Consider the following 12,131-nt stretch of genomic DNA (forward strand, 5'->3'; position numbering starts at 1 on the left):
CCATTATTGAAACAAAGTATCTGGAGGTTTTCTTAATCATTTCAGATTCTACTTAAGCCAACAAACTTCCAGACAGAAAATAAGACCATAAGACATAGGGGAAGAATTAGGCCACTCGGTCCATTGAGTCTGCTCCGCCATTCAATCATGGCTGATATTTATCTTATCCCCAGTCTCCTGCCTTTTCCCCATAACCCCTGATCCCCTTATCAATCAAGAATCTATCTATCTCTGTCTTAAAGACACTCAATGACCTGGTCTCCACAGCCTTCTGTGGCAAAGAGTTCCCCAGATTCACCACTCTCAGGCTAAAGAAATTCCTCCTCATCTCTGTTTTAAAGATTGTCCTGTGGTTGTGGCCTGTAGTTCTAGTTTTTTTCTACTAGTGGAAACATCCTCTCCACATCCACTCGATCCAGGCCTCGCAGTATCCTGTAAGTTTCAATAAGATCCTCCCCTCATCCTTCTAAACTTCAGTGAATACAGACCCAGAGTCCTCAACCATTCCTCATACTACAAGCTTTTTACTCCAGGGATCATTCTTGTGAACCTCCTCTGGACTCTCTCTAAGGCCAGCACATCCTTCCTTAGATACGGGGACCAAAATTGCTCACAATACTCCAAATGGGGTCTGACCAGAGCCTTATACAGCCCCAGAAGTACATCCCTGCTCTTGAATTCTAGCCTTCTCAACATGAATACTAACATTGCATTTGCCTTCCTAACTGCTGACTGAATCTGCACGTTAACCTTAAGTGAACCTTGAACAAGGACTCCCTTTGTACTTCTGATTGCCTAAGCATTTCCCCATTTAGAAAATAGTCTATGCCTCCACTCCTCCTTCCAAAGTGCATAACCTCACTTTTCCACATTTTATTCCCTCTGCCACTTCTTTGCCCACTCTCCTAACCTGTCCAAATCCTTCTGTAGCCTCCTTCTTCCTTCAGTGTTACCAGTCCCTCTATTGATCTTTATATCATCTGCAAACATTGCAAAATACTTCAGAGTTCACTTGCCTTTCACAGATATGAGTTTAGATTGAGAGGGGAGGCGATAGCCTAGTGATATGACCGCTAGATTGTTAATGCGGAGTGATTTGGGTTCGAATCCCACCACAGCAGATGGTGGAATTTGAATTCAATAAGAAGTATCTGGGTTTAAGAATCTACTGATGACCATGAAACCATTGTCGGAAAAGCCCATCTAGTTCACTAATATCCTTCAGGGAAGGAAATCTGCCGTCCTTACCCGGTCTGGCCTACATGTGACTCCAGAGCCACAGCAATGTGGTTGACTCTCAACTGCCCTCGGGCAACTGGGGATGGGCAATAAACGCTGGCCCAGCCAGTGGCCCCCAACGTCCTACAAATGAACAAACAAAAAATGCAACCAATACCCCGTCTCTTAAACATTTAAAACTCCCCGATACAAAGTTTTGAAGTAAAATTCAAACAAAATACTGTGAATGCTGGAAATCTGACAAAGACAGAGGGAATCCCGGAATACCCAACAGGACAGGCAGTGACCTTAGAGTAAGAAATGGAGTTAATGAGCTGCATTTTCCAGCCCTTCCCAATAGCAGGATCTTCTGGTCCCATCAAAGTCAACCCCTCCCCCTTCTCCCCTATGTACTCTATGAACGGTATGCTTTGTCTGTACAGCGCACAAGGAACAATACTTTTCACCGTATCCCAATACACGAGACAATAATAAATCAAATCAATTCAAATCAAATTCACTCTCTGAGCCATAAACGCTGGCCCCATCCACGGGAACACAGGGCTGACTGAAGCAATGTTGTTTAGTTAAAAATGATAGCCAGAACTTAAGATAGACAAACAAATCTGTCATAATTGCAATGATTGACAGGCACCAGTTAGTAGAGCAAATTTTAACTTTTTTTTACAAACACATAGCACCAGGGACCCGGGTTAGATTCCTGCCTCAGATAAGTGCCTGTGTGGAGTTTGCATGTTCTCCCCGTGTCTGCATGGGTTTCCTCCGGGTGCTCTGGTTTCCTCCCACAGTCCAAAGATTTGCGGGTTGGGTGGATTGGCCACGCTAAATTGCCCCTTAATGTACAAAGGTGTGTAGGCTAGGTGGATTGGCAATGCTAAATTTTCCTTTAGTGTACAAAGATGTGCGGATTAGGTGGATTGGCCACGCTAAATTGGCCTTTAGTGTACAAAAGTGTGTAGGTTAGGTGGATTGGCCATGCTAAATTGGTCTTTAGTGTACAAAGATATGTAGGTTAGATGGATTGGCCATGCTAAATTGGCCGTTAGTGTACAAAAGTGTGTAGGTTAGGTGGATTGGCCATGCTAAATTGTCCCTTAGTGTCCCAGGATGTATAGGTTAGAGGAATTAGAAGGGTAAACATGCGCGGTTAGAAACATAGAATATAGGTGCAGGAGTAGACCATTTGGCCCTTTGAGCCTACCCCATGGCTGATCATGCACGTTCAGTATCCCACTCCCACTTCCTCTCCATACACCTTGATCCCGTTAGCCGCAAGGGCAACATCCAGCTCCCTCTTGAACATATTTAATGGTTATACGGTAAGCCTGAGTAAGAGTCAGTGTAGGTTCAATGGGCCGAATTGCCCCCTTCTAACACTGTAGGGATGCTTATGGTTCTGTGATGTTCTCACTCCCCGCTGCAGGATTCCTTCTGGCTGCACCAGAATCCCCATACTCATAGATCTATCGGGTCTCACCACCCTCCCGGTGTCGGCTCCTCCAGTTAGGTGGAACTTTATGGCCTGAAAATCCCGCAACTTCCAGCCTGCAAGCCCAATGTCCCCTTTCCTTCTGTTGGAGCTCCCTCTGCAGGCCATGGAGCTCAATAACTGACTGAAAGGAACTGAACAGGCCAGCGCGGAGGCTCTGTACAAATCACTCAATTAAGCTCCCCACAGTGCTCCCAGGGGCATCGTACAATAAAATATGAGATCGAACCGCATGTCTAACTCCAGATGTTGCCTGACTGGAGTCAGCGGGGAGAGGATCCAGCGCGTGTTAGGATAGGAGCAGCCGTGTCCTGGGTGTGTTTATGTTGTAAGAAAGTCTCGCAACACATCAGGTTAAAGTCCAACAGGTTTATTTGGTAGCAAAAGCCACCAGCTTTCAGAGCGCTGGCCCTTCGTCAGGTGAGTGGGAGTCCTGTTCACAAACGGGGCGTATAAAGACACAAACTCAATTTACAAAATAATGGTTGGAATGCGAGTCTCTACAGGCACCTTGTCTGCTTTCTTGCACCTTTTTGGAAACTTGATGTCTGTGTCGACACGCGAGATCTTCTTGGAGATCCTCTCCACTTGGAGCCGGCAGTTTGCGATGGTAGTCATGATATGGTGTTTATGTTTACAGAGGGTGGGAGTTATTGGAATCACTGTGTGGAGAGGTATCGAAGGCAGGTGGGGGAGTGGGGGAGGTGGGGGGGGAGGGCGTTGTGGTGTGGGGGGGTGGGGGAGTTCATCTGTGCATTTTTGTTTGTACCCTTTGGTCCCAAACAAAAGTCCAATTTGGCCTAAACAGAGTCCCCACAAGACAGACATTACAGATCCAAGCTGATAAGACAGTCCATAGCTCTGTCTTAGATCATAAGACCATAAGACATAGGAGCAGAATTGGGCCACTCGGCCCATCGAGTCTGCTCCGCCATCCAATCATGGCTGATTTTTTTTCTCATCCCCATTCTCCTGCCTTTTCCCCATAACCCCTGATCCCCTTATTAATCAAGAACCTATCTATCTCTGTCTAAAAGACACTCAATGACCTGGCCTCCACAGCCTTCTGCGGCAAAGAGTTCCACAGATTCATCACTCTCTGGCTGAAGAAATTCCTCCTCCTCTCTGTTTTAAAGGATCATCCCTTTAGCCTGAGGCTGTGCCCTCTAGTTCTAGCTTTTCTTACTAGTGGAAACATCTTCTCCATGTCCACTCTATCCAGGCTTTGCAGTATCCTGTAAGTTTCATTAAGGTACCCCCTCATCCTTCTAAACTCCGAGTACAGAGCCAGAGTCCTCAACCGTTCCTCATACGACAACCTCTTCATTCCAGGGTTCATTCTTGTGAACCTCCTCTGGACCCTTTCCAAGGCCAGCACATCCTCCCTTAGATACAGGGCCCAAAACTGCTCACAATATTCCAAATGGGGTCTGACCAGAGCCTCATACAGCTTCAGAAATACATCCCTGCTCCTGCATTCTCGTCGCCACATTCCGGCATTTGTTCGGGTACACTGAAGGAAAATTTACACAGCCAATGCATCTTAACAGCATGTCTTTTGGACTGTGGGAAGTAAATGGAGCACCCGGAGGAAACCCACGCAGACACAGAGAGAACGTGCAAACTCCACAAAGACAGTGATCCAAGCTGGGAATCGAACCCAGGCCCCTGGCGCTATGAAGCAGCAGTGCTAACTACTGTGCCGCTGTAACACTGATCAGGAGTAACAGAATTTTATATTTTGACAGATGTTGAAAATCTAAAATAAGAAGAGAAAATACTGAAAATGTGTGTGATGGAGGGGCAGAGCGGGTCAAGGAAACATCTGTGGAGAGAACGTTAATAAATTAATTAACATTAATTCTGTTTCTGCTTATTTCTAGCATTTCCTCCTTTTCAAATAATCCATTTTTCCTCACAAGTGGCTTGTATTATTTGGCTGACAAAAATAAAACGAAAACATTGGTCAGAAATTTGACTGTGACTTTCTCCGAGGGCTCCGGTTTCCTCCCACACTCCAAAGATGTGCGGGTTTGGTGGATTAGCCTCGCTAAATTGCCCCTTAGTGTCAGGGGGATTAGAAGGTAAATGCATGGGGTTTTGGAGATAAGGCCTGGGTGGGATTGTTGTCGGTGCAGGCTCGATGGGCCGAATGGGCTCCTTCTGCACAGCATTTCAATGATTAACCAACCTAACTTTCCCCTTAATGTCCAAAGGTGTGTAGGTTAGAGGGATTAGCAGGGTTAATATATGGGGTTATGGGGATAGGGCCTGGGTAAGATTTTTAAAACTGAGAGTCAGTACAGACTCGATGGGCCTAATGGCCTCCTTCTGCACTGTAGAGGTTCTATGATTCTATCTTCTGGTGGTAGCTGGTGATGTGGGTGAAATCTCCCAGTTTGCTGTTTGCCTCTCAGTGTCAGGATGAGTATCCACACACTTTTCCCTAGGAGTGAAACAAGGCGAGAGAGCACTGGGCCTCTCTTCCATTGCTGCCTTGCCCAGGAGGGAGGAAGGAACAGAGGGTTACGACGGTAGAGTGAGATGAAGGGAATGATGGGAGGAGGTTTGAGTGGAGCATGGACTCCAGCATGGAACGTTTGGGCTGAATGGCCCCGGGCTGTGCTATTGATCCCATGTAATCCTGCGGAATTTGGGTCAGGCTTCCTGTTGGATTTCGTTGTATAACATTCCAGGGAAGTGCTTGGGGATGCTTCAGCAAGTTGTGTAAATATACGTTGCTGAGTTAGACAATAAATCAGGCAATCAGGGATATAAGGGGCATCGCCTCCCTCTGTCTCTGCTTTGCCCCTTATATCCCCATCACCACCTCTGTTACCAACCCGCCTCCAACCCCACAACTTCTGGGATTTCTGCATCCACCTAATTCTGATCTTCTGAGTATCTCGAAGAGAAATTGCTCTAATATTGGTAGCTTTGCCTTTAGTGCCCCTGGGTCCTGCCTTCATCTCTCTGCCTCTCTATCCTCCATTTAGACATCCCCTAAAGCTTTCCTCTTTCACTCAGCTTCTGGTCGTTTGCCCGAAGATTTCGATATGTGGCTGGCTGCCGTATCAAAGAACAAAGAACAACACAGCACGGGAAACAGGCCCTTCGGCCCAACGAGCCCGCGCCGCCGTTTCAACATTGTGAGTCCCCTCTTCCACCCATGACCCTTGTCTACGCCTACGGCACTCCACATTGGAAACCAGATTGAGGGGGGACTAATTGAGGGACAATTTGTTACACCAGTCAGCCTAAGAGCACATCCTTGGGGTGTGGGAGGAAACCGGAGGACCCGGAGAAAACCCACGCAAGCACGGGGAGAATGCGCAAACTCCCACGGACACTGGCCCAAATCCATGTATCAGCACAGCAAACAGTGAAAGTCACTGAGCTGTCGCGTTGCCCATCAGTTTAAGCGTACACTAACGACGTGAAGCACTAGGCCATCTTACCTTCCATTCCTCCTCTCCCTCTGCTTCGTTCCATTAAAGGCGCTACATGAGTGCACGTTGTTGCTGTATCTCCTCACGTCATCTCAAGGCCTTGAACCCACCCCCCCCCCCCCGTTCCCCGTCTCCCTGCTCCTCTCCCGATGACGTGCTTTGGTTGGCTGCTACTATCGTTGACACATGCTGAGACGCAGAAACATTCGGGGAATGAAGTCAACCCGAGACAAAAGGAGCATGCTAAGAAATTACGCAACAGAATTCCTCACAGGACAGTGCTGTGAATTCCGAAGGGATGGATGGTACATTGTGGCAATCAAAATAGTTTTCACCAATTGTATTGTCGTTGTTATATCAGTAAATGTAACAAAGTGCTGGGGCTTACGAAACATTGCGTTCTAGAACAGATGCTCTGTTAACCAAACATTGTTAAGATCAGATCAGATCTGAGAACATTGTGTTCACGATGTATTAACATCATCACTTTCCCAGTCCCAGTGCCAAGGACCCAGGTTCGACTCCCGGCTCGGGTCACTGTCTTGGTGTGGAGTCTGCACGTTCTCCCCGTGTCTGCGTGGGTTTCCCTCCCAGGTGCCCTGGCTTCCTCCCACAGCCCGAAAGACATGCGGGTTAGGTAAAAGCAGGTTACTGCGGATGCTGGAATCTGAAACCAAAAGAGAAAATGCTGGAAAATCTCAGCGGGTCTGGCAGCATCTGGAAGGAGAGAAAAGAGCTGGTGTTTCGAGTCCAGATGACTTTTTGTCAAAGCTGATTAGGTGCTACATTCTCTCTCAGTGTACAGGAACAGGCACCAGAGTGTGGCAGCCAGGGGATTTTCACAGTAACTTCACTGCAGTGTTAATGTAAGCCTACTTAGTCATAGAGTCATAGAGGTTTACAGCTTGGAAACAGGCCCTTCAGCCCAACTTGTCCATGCTGCCCTTTTTTTTTAAAAACCCCTAAGCTAACCCCAGTTGCCCGCAATTGGCCCATATCCCTCTATACCCATCATACCCATGTAACTATCAAAATGCTTTTTAAAAGGTAAAATTGTACCCGCCTCTACTACTACCTCTGGTAGCTTGTTCCAGACACTCACCACCCTGTGTGTGAAAAAATTGCCCCTCTGGACACTTTTGTATCTCTCCCCTCTCACCTTAAACCTATGCCCTCTAGTTTTAGTCTCCCCTACCTTTGGGAAAAGTTATTGACTATCTACCTTGTCTGTGCCCCTCATTATTTTATAGACTTCTATAAGATCACCCCGCAGCTTCTCCTTATAACTCAATCCATCAAGTCCCAGCAGCATCCTAGTAAATCTTTTCTGCGCTCTTTCTAGTTTAATAATATCCTTTCTATAATACTTGTGACACTGATAAAATAAACTAAAAACTAGACCAGCTTTCTGCTCTCCGCTCCCTCTCTCCGACATTCTCACAGTTCCTTCCTTTCTCGTTGACTGGAATTCTCCAGAATCGCCTGCCCCGCTGCTGCTGCCAGCAAGAATGGAGAATTTGGCACTCAGCTTATTTTCCGTTCACTGCAGTGCGACCAGGGAGTCCCAGCCTCTGGCAAGGTTGGCGAATTCCAGCTGTTGTGTTTGTTTTCAGAACAGAGGGTGGAATTTTCCAGCGGATCAAAACATTATTATCAAATATAAAGATGTTTTTACCTCGCTTGCCTTACATCAAACTGTTATAGGGTCTGGCTTACAATCGGTAAGTTTTACAAGTCTTCAAAGGCGGAAGAAAAGAAGTCTCATAGCACCAGGTTAAAGTCCAACAGGTTTGTTTGGAATCACCAGCTTTCGGGGTGTTGCTCTGACCGATATTGACTATCTTCCAACTTTAAGGGCGTTCAAATGGTCAGTGGATAGGCATATGGATAACATGGGAATAGTTTAGGTTAGAGGGTCATTAGACTGGTTCCACTGGTCGGCGCAACATCGAGGGCCGAAGGGCCTGTACTGCGCTATAATGTTCTATGTTCTATGATATCAAGTTACTGGGCAATCCAGAGAGGGGGAGGGTGCGGGGACCGAGTGATTCTAGTGTCTACTTCCCGATGAAGGAGCAGCGCTCTGAAAGCTCGTGATTCCAAACAAACCTGTTGGACTTTAACCTGATGTTGTGAGATTTTTTACTGTGCCAACCCCAGTCCAACACTGGCATCTCCACCTCATAGTCCAAAGAAGATTAACTGTAAGTCTTCATTGACTCTTAGAACTATTTACAAATATACAGTACAAGTTAGGATCTGTCTCCATGCTTGCTGGTACACTCATCTCTGTCCAACATTAGACTGATCCTGGGTGAGAGTCACGAGCTCTCTTACATCACTGTGTGTACTCAGTCCCACATTAACCCTATGCGTACCAGATCCGATTACGACACAAATCGCACATACAAATTTCTGAACCCATTCCAAGCCAGTGGGGCTAAGAAGCTAACTTGGATCATTCGTCATCACAATGTGGCAACGTGTTCTCACAGCTCTTAAGCTCAAAGCCTCATCTAGATCGCAAAGAAGAAAGAAGAATCAACAGAGAGGGCCCAAAATATTCCAGAAGACACAAAATCTGGTTGTAATTTAGACAATGACTAAAATTCTATTGTTTTGTTAGTGAGTGGGATTTTTATTTATCTAAACAGCATTCCATTAGAATTTTGTTTGATTCGGTTTGTTAATAGTTTAGTTAACTTGTTCACTGTTAGTTAGATAAATAAATTGTTACTGGTTGATTTTAGGGAGAATCTCAGGAAGTTATTTTATTTAACCACTAAAAGTTGCTGAAGAGCAGATCGCAGCACCTCACACTCACTTTTAAGATTATAGGGTGAGGTGTCCTCTTTGAATGATTAGGGGTTAGTCCTCAGAGTGGGGAAGGCACCTCCACTTCATAACAACCACATGGGATCGAGGAATACAGGGGGAGGATTGTTCGAAGGGATGCCTGAACCGTCAGTTCCTCCGGGACACCTGGAGAGGTTTCCGAGCTCACACAGGGAGGATTCAAGCTGGTCTGGACATGAGATCCCAACACCACCATCTCGCAACTTGCAATGTTGATGCGGACAGTGATAAATCCAGTCACTGTCTTCACAATGGCTCCTCTCTGCAATATCAATGGGGAAATAGATTAGGGTCAGCGTAACTCTCCAAAGGTCCCCTCTCTCTCTCTCTGTGATTCATTCGTGAACATGGGTTTGAGGGTTTTGTTCCCATATCAGCAAGTACTTACCCCTAAAATGATAACCCCTAAAATGTGTCTGAACACTCCACAAACACCCACCCCCAACAACATGACAACAACACAGCACATCACAAAAGTGGATATGTGGAATGTAATTCTATTCGCATTTGTGTACATTACATACATGTTGTGAACACCATTGTGCCCTTAAGTCCTTTTAACTTTCCTAACCCTACCGCTACATCGAATGCACAGGTGGAGGTAGTCTGCTGACTGCTATACTCTGTTGTCAGGAGCGGTGCAGTGGTTAGCACTGCCGCCTCACGGCGCCAGGGATCCGGGTTCGATTCCCGGCTTGGGTCACTGCGCGTGTGGCGTTTGCACATTCTCCCCATGTCTGTGTGGGTTTCCTCCGGGTGCTCCGATTTCCCCCCACAGCCCAAAGATGTGCAGGTTAGGATGGTTGGCCGTGCTGAATTGCCCCTTAGTGTCAGGGGGATTAGCAGGGTAAATATGTGAGGTTGTGAGGATAGGGATGGGTGTCAGTGTAGCCTTGGCGGGCTAAATGACGTTTTTATGCGTCGTTAAGATCCCGTGGTGCTGTTGGCAGTTTTCTGGGGGTGCCCATGAAAGAAAGGAGAGAGAGATAGCTAGTGTCTGGCAGGTGACTCTAAAACATATCTGTGTAGGTTTCCTCCGGGTGCTCCGGTTTCCTCCCACAGTCTGAAAGACATGCTGGGTTAGGTGTATTGGCAGTGCTAAATTCTCCCTCAGTGTTACCTGAACAGGCACCAGAGTGTGGCGACTGTGGGAGTTTCACAGCAACTTAATTGCAGTTACTTGTGTCGCTAATGAATAAACTTTTTTAAAAGCCAAGAGTGTCGGGGGGAACTGGCTAGGGTAAATGCATGGGGTTGTGGGGATTGTGGCTGGTGCAGACTCGATGGGCCGAATGGCCTCCTTCTGCACTGTGGGGATTCTACGGATTCTCTAAGGATGAAATTCAAGGGAAAAGATGCAACTTAAAAAACACCTCTGAAGATTCGTCTGCAACTTACTTTTTCAAACCATGTGAGGGTGCTGTTGATGATGAAAATCCGTAGGGTTCTCTGGTGGTGATAATGGAAAAAGTGAGAGCAGAGAACCAGCAAACATCTCAGTGCACTGTGGGCAGTGCAGGAAAGACAGCAGCCAATCTGAGCTCAGCAAAACCTCCCAATCAGTGTGATAATGGCCAGAGAATATAGAAATCACAGAAATCATAGATGTTCTTTTATCTGAGATCTCGGTTGAGGGATAAATATTGTCCAGGATGCCCGGGGAGAGGGAGGGGGTGTTAACCCGACTGCTCTCTCTCGAAGGCTGCACTTACTGCCCAGTTGTCCTGTTTGACTCTATTACATCACCGAGAGCGACAAGAGTTGGCAGTGGCCCAGCACCAAGATGGCACGGCTCAAATCGCCACGGCTCTGTTTTAGCATTCTCGAGAAATACTTCCACACTTGGCCTTGCTGCAAAGTGTATTTTGATTCTGAACGGAGGAGAAACCCGCATCCTGTGAATTCACTGAAAAAGAATCCATAGCAGCTAAAGTCCAGGGGTTAGTTATGAGGATTAAAGAAAAATGTGGCCCCATCCCAGCCTCCCATCCATTGACTCCGTCTACACTTCCCACTGCCTCGGCAAAGCAGCCAGGACCCCGTGCACTCCGGGCATTCTCTCTTCCACCGTCTTCCATCGGGACAAAGTTACAAAAGCCTGAGGTCACGTACCAACCGACTCAAGAACAGCTTCTTCCCTGCTGCTGTCAGACTTTTGAATGGACTTACCTTGCACCAAGTTGATTTTTCTCTACACCCTAATTATGACTGTAACACTACATTCTGCACTCTCTCCTTTCCTTCTCTATGAATGGTACGTGTTATCTGTTCAGTGCGCGAGAAACAATACTTATTGTATAAGAACAATTTGTCTGGAGCCTTCAACATGTCATTGATGAAGATGAACATCTCACCAAGGCTATCCCCACATCCCCACATCTTGCCTTCAAACAACCGCACAACCTCAAACAGACCACTGTCCGCAGCAAACTACCCAGCCTTCAGGAGAACAGTGACCACAACACCACACAACCCTGCCACAGCAACCTCTGCAAGATATGCTGGATCATCGACACGGATGCCATCATCTCACGTGAGAACACCATCCACCAGGTACACGGTACATACTCTTGCAACTCAGCCAATGTTGTCTACCTGATATGCTACAGGAAAGTCTATCTCGAGACATGGTGCATTGGAGAGATCATGCAGACACTGCGGCAATGGATGACTGAACCCCGCTCGACAATCACCAAGCAAGAGTGTTCTCTTCCTGTTGGGGAACACTTCAGCAGTCACGGGCATTCGGCCTCTGACCTTCGGCTAAGCGTTCTCCAAGGCGGCCTTCATGATACACGACAACGCAGAGTCGCTGAGCAGAAACTGAGAGCCAAGTTCCGCACACATGAGGACAACCTCAACTGAGATTTTGGGCTCATGTCACACTATCTGTAACCCCCACGACTTGCCTGGGCTTGCAAGATCTCACTAACTGTCCTGGCTGGAGACAATACACATCTCTTTAAACTGTGCTTAACCCTCTCTCCACTCACATTGTCTGTATCTTTAAGATCTGATTTCCTGTAAAGACTCGCACGCCAACCATTATTTTGTAAATTGAGTTTGTGTCTTTATATGCCCTGTTTGTGAATAGAACT

The sequence above is a fragment of the Carcharhinus amblyrhynchos genome, chromosome 14, assembly GCF_965287045.1.
Source record: "Carcharhinus amblyrhynchos chromosome 14, sCarAmb.v2.hapA, whole genome shotgun sequence".
NCBI classification, from domain to species: Eukaryota; Metazoa; Chordata; class Chondrichthyes; order Carcharhiniformes; family Carcharhinidae; genus Carcharhinus; species Carcharhinus amblyrhynchos.